Here is a 6,000-nt window from a genome sequence, read left to right on the forward strand (position 1 = left end):
GTCTTCGTGAAGGCATCGGATATGTCCCTTCTCCAAAGAGTGAGTGGTAAGATCAGACAGCATCAGTTTAGGACTAATTTATTGGTTTAGATGGAGGCTTGGTTAACTAACAAAATGCAATCAGATGAATTAAATGTATCATTTTCTATTGAAAAATGCAATTTGTTGGGTGCCATAGATTTCAGTTCTCATGCCTCAACCATTTGGGATCGATATTATTACTCGGTTGACGGGATAGAAAATACTATAGCTACATTTTCAGATGACACTAACATTGGTGGGAAATTACTTTGTAATGATGATGCAAGAGATTTAAAAACTATATGACTGGGTTGGGTGAATGGGCAAACATTTGGCAATGAAAATTAAAGTGGATAAATATGGGGTTATTCAAGTTGGCCAGCCTAATAAAAAGGCAAATTATTATCTAAATGGAGAGAATGTTCAAAGTGCTTAAGTGCATAGGGATCTGGGTGCCAGCTTGCATATCAAAGAAAACCTGCTTGCGGGTACTTCAAATACTGAGAAATGCAAGTATAACTTCATTGTTTATTTGTAAAAGGATAGAGTAGAAAGGTAGGGAGTGTTGCTGTAGCTATGCAAGGCATTAGTGAGGCTGTAACTGGAGTACAGTTTGGGTGTCCTGCAGAATGTGGTATTTCCATTGGAGGCAATTCAGAAGAGCTTCATTAGAATGATTCCATATTTGAAGTGTTTGTCTTATGAAGAGAAATTGAGCAGTTCAGGCCTATACCCTCGATTTTATAAGAACAATAGGAGAGCACATTGAGGTCTGTAAGATGCGAAATATAATTGAAAGTGTTGATGTGGAGTGGATTTTTTTTCATCAGCCGCAATCTCCAACAAGAGACTAGAGTTTGACGATCGAGAGATAGCAGGGATGTGGAACAGAGGCCGCGATGACATCAGCCATGATTGTATTCCATGGCGGAGCAGATTCGAGGGGTTGGGTTCCTGACTGATTCTCCTCGTTCATATTCAGCTTTTCCACTGTGTTACACAGTAATGGGAGAGTACTGTGTATCAAACAAGAAGCAGGCGCTTCAGATAAATCAGTCTTAATCAGTTTGACAGAACATCACCAGTGGAGTCACACAGTGACCAGTGCTGGTTCCTCCACTATTTACAATCTATATCAATGATCAGGAGGATGGAACAGATATAGAGATATTGACTTTGGTCATGTTGCTGTGATAAGCAAGAGATTAAATTATCAAGAGAGGTAAAGGCAATGGATAATAATTTAGCAGGTGCAATATAACATGATATAACCTCTAATTTCATTTACAGTAATAATGGAAGGCAGTATGTTACTGAAATGGAGAGGGATTACAGGGATTAATGATACTGTGTACTGGGGGGGGTTCTCTCAGACCCGTTCAGACATGGGAGGTTTTGCTCCATCCCTGATCGTCTGCTCCCAGACACTCCAACTGACCCCATTGCTCTCCGTACACATGGAATGTTTTGAAGTGTTTGGTTGGTGATGGAGATGCTGTTTTCAAACATGTATTAAGGGGTCGGCCTTTATCCAAGATACATTCATTCCTTTCTACATGGAGACCCGAAGACGATGGGAATGCTGTCTGCTTGTGAATGAAGGAACTGTGGCTGCTGTCAGGACAGAGGTATTCACCAACATAGTGTACTGTGCATGGACACACGGTAACATTAACAGAGAGAGAGCTCCTTCAGTTCCTCTACCTCTCCCCATTGACATGGGTACTCTGCAGATGCCATGTACACCATCGGGAATCCCATTATACTGGATACACGCAGCAGCTCCCTGCTGTGGGGGAAACGATGTATTTACCTCATCCACCATAGATATCCTCCATCACCGAATGGTTACATTGATGGCAACATACTGGGAGATGATGGCTATGTCACCCAGTCCTGCTTGGAAAGTTCCAGAACATAGAAGCTGAATGAAACTGTGACCCGAACAGCCACTGGCAGCACCGTCCTTTCCCCGGGGGGGAAGCTGCAGGACGCGTTAAAGGAGGTGACACTGCTCTGTGACCAGCTCCTTGTTCAATCAATGTCCCCTCACACTCTGCTCCTGGATTAAGTGTAGCTTGCGAGGCTGTTAATGGAAAACTCGGGTGGGTCCAACAGATCCCTTTCCACACATACACTAACTCTGTGTTTTCAGAGTTTCCCCACTCTGTAACCTTTGCTCCATTTGTTGCTCACGTTACAGACCCAGATGCTGTAACTACAGTCCCCAGGCTCCACCCAAAGATGGGTCATCAAATCCTCATGTCTCCCTGAATGTCTCAGGCAGCTCACAGCACAACCTCCAGCAAACCATCCCCAACCCCTCCACTAAATTTTCAATAACAGGAGTCAGTCAGAAACTCCTCATCTATAAGTGTTGTGGACCAGACCAGATCCCTGCAAAATATTTTAAGAAGGTCGCTTAGACCCAAACCTTTCCTTATTTTAAAAATAGATGTGAAGTTTGCGTTCCAGATATGTTGTGACTGGTCAAACCACTCGACTTTAAGCAAAATATAGTCTATTCAAATGCTTTAGTTAAAATACAATTAAAGAAAACAACATTTTGAAATAGCTTATATGTTTGAACACTTACACAAACAATAGATACCGTACCTTCTTGGTATACACTGCTTGGCACAAAGATATATTCAAATATAGATCCTTACATGCAGTTTTCCGATCGAAGAGATATCAACATCAACAGAGATCTCAGAGAGAAAAGCAGCTGGGGATCATGTATTGAAACTTCCAAACCTTTCCGGGATCCCCAACAGCTTCTGAATGCTGCAGCTAAAAGCAAACCGAGTAAACCTGGTCTGGGAGAGCTGGCCACTGCCCTTCCATTGTTACCAATGTTTTAATAAAACCTTAAGGCTTTCTCAATTATTTACTTAAACTGTTTTCAGACAGCAGTTCTGCACCTCTGCCTTTATAACCTCTCTTCAAAAAAAATCCCAATAGAAAATAACCTTTTTATAGTGATTGTATACTCACAACTCCACCTTTAATAAAATGATCCATCAATATACAAAAAGGGATTCATTTTAGACCTCCTAACCTTCCTCTATGAGTAGACTGGCGGGAATGGCGGGATTACCTTACACCGAAAGACTGAAGTTACTGGGCTTATACCCTTGAGTTTAGAAGACTAAGAGGGGATATGATTGAGACATATAAGATTATGAACGGATTGGACACTCTGGCAGCAGGAAACATGTTTCCGCTGATGGGTGAGTGCCGAATCAGAGGACACAGCTTAAAAATACGGGGTAGACCATTTTGGACAGAGATGAGGAGAAACCTCTTCACCCAGAGAGTGGTGGCTGTGTGGAATGCTCTGTCCCAGAGGGCAGTGGAGGCCTAGTCTCTGGATTAATTTAAGAAAGAGTTGGATAGAGCTCTCAAAGATAGTGGAATCAAGGGTTATGTAGATAAGGCAGGAAGAGGATACTGATTAGGAATGATCAGCCATGATCATATTGAATGGTGGTGCAGGCTCGAAGGGCAGAATGGCCTTCTCCTGCACCTATTGACTATTGTCTATTGACTGCCATACACATATGTTACATTGACTCTGAGCATACAAATGTTCACAACGACATTCGATTTCAGTCATTTTACTCCTGCCACAGAATGCCTCTGTTTTTCTTCACTCAAGTTTCCACAACGTGTCAAAACTTAGGTTTTCTAACCCTGTCACATGTATAATTTCATATTTAATGGCGGAAATAATAAGCTCAGTAGACACAGACTGGTATTTTTCTCCCAAAACTTCTCCAAAATCTTTATGGGGTCACGATCAGTGAAAACGATTTGTCTCAGATACGTTATTTGTAATTTAAATGCTGAAATGTTGTGACGCCAACACCAAGCTCAAGGCCACTTTCCCCATTGTGGAATAAATCTGTTGATGTTTCCACTGGACACTCCAACCACACGTTACATAATGGAGCACTTCTCATCTCTCCAATAGTCCTTCTGAATGAAGTAGCTCCTCATGTCTCAGCAGAAAAGAATTACATGCTTCTGTACCTCTTAATGCTCTAACCCCTTTACCTGCTACTCCTGGCCTATGCCAATAAACCTTACTCTCACAGGGATATGTTTTAAGAAGATCTCACACAATCTTCTCAATCTCTCACAGAAACCAAACTTTGCTTTCTGAACTCAATCATCATCATCAGCCATTTCAGCTTCTAACTTTCCCATTGTTACTCTCTGCTCTTCCACACGAGTTCTCATGACTGCAGGAAGTAAATTGTTGAACTTCTCGAAAATAAGAATCTCTCTAAGGGTCATAGGTTTGCTATGTTTTAATACCCTTCCCCACCTTTCAAAATTTGTTTGATCCTTTCAAACACAAAGTGCGTTTAACCAGGCATGCTATTTTAGATTCCTGAAACACTGTCTGTCAGTTTCTTGCACAAGCTCATATGCACTTCAAATGGCTTTCTTTTCCTCCTCATACTCAGCAGATACCTCCTCTGATAGGGATGCAAATGCCTATCCGCTTTGTTTGAATCAACTAAATCCACATGTTCTCTGGAAACTGCATTTGTTTAGCCACTTTCTGAAATGATATTAAAAAGGCACCCTCCATCATTCTCATCAAATTTAGATAATACCTGGATGTATTTAAACAGATCCCCATCAGACCTTTGGCTATATAGGGTTGCTCATCCTCACTATCCTCCTTATCCAGCCGACTGTCTGCCTTCATCTTCACCTTCTATGTCAACTTTCCTCTCCAATTACTAAATTTTGAAGTTGAAACTCTCTGCTTTTCTTCTCTCTTTTTCTCTCTTCCGTCTTCATTTCCTTTTGTTTTATTTCTACTTTTCATCACAATTCAAACTGTTTCAATTCCTTTTCATGTTCAAGGTGCCTCATTTGAAATTGAATTCTCGCCATTTCCAAAGATTCCGATGGCGGTTCCACCAAATGTAATTGCCGAGCTATAGCTGTAATTACCTCTCATTTTCGCACAGACAAACACAACCCCAACTCTATAGGGGTTTACTATAGGCCCCCCAATAGCAGCAGAGATGTGGAGAAACAGATTGGGAAACAGCTTTTGGAAAGGTGCAGAAGTCACAGGGACGTAGTCATGGGAGACTTCAACTTCCCAAATATTGATTGGAAGCTCTTTAGATCAAATAGATTGGATGGGGCGGTGTTTGTGCAGTGTGTCCAGGAAGCTTTTCTAACGCAGTATGTAGATTGTCCAACCAGAGGGGAGGCCATATTGGATTTGGTACTCGGTAATGAACCGGGACAAGTGGTGGGCTTGTTAGTGGGTGAACATTTTGGTGATGGTGACCACAATTCTGTGACTTTCACCTTGGTTATGGAGAGAGATAGGTGCACACAACAAGGTAGATTTTACAATTGGGGGAAGGGAAATTACGATGCTGTAAGACAGGATTTGAGGAGCACACGTTGGGAGCATAGGCTGTCAGGGAAGGATGTGGTGGAAATGTGGAACTTTTTCAAGGAGCAGATACGACGTGTCCTTGATATGTATGTACCTATCAGGCAGGAAAGAAATGGTCGTGTGAGGGAGCCTTGGTTGACGAGGGAGGTTGAATGTCTAGTAAAGAGGAAGAAGGAGGCTTACATAAGGTTGAGGAAACAGGGTTCAGACAGAGCAGTGGAGGGATACAGGATAGCCAGAAGGGACCTGAAGAAAGGGATTAGGAGAGCTAAGAGAAGGCATGAAAAATCCTAGGCGGATAGGTTCAAGGATAACCCCAAGGCATTCTATGCATATGTGAGAAACCTGAGAATGACGAGAACGAGGGTAGGTCCGATCAAGGACAGTAGTGGGAGACTGTGTATTGAGTCGGAAGAGATAGGAGAGGTCTTGAACAAGTACTTCTCTTCAGTATTTACGAACGAGAGGGACCGTATTGTTGAAGAGGAGAGTGTGAAACGGACTGGTAAGCTAGAAGAGATACTTGTTAGGAAGGAAGATGT

This window comes from Chiloscyllium punctatum, chromosome 47 (genome assembly GCF_047496795.1).
Source record: "Chiloscyllium punctatum isolate Juve2018m chromosome 47, sChiPun1.3, whole genome shotgun sequence".
Lineage (NCBI taxonomy): Eukaryota > Metazoa > Chordata > Chondrichthyes > Orectolobiformes > Hemiscylliidae > Chiloscyllium > Chiloscyllium punctatum.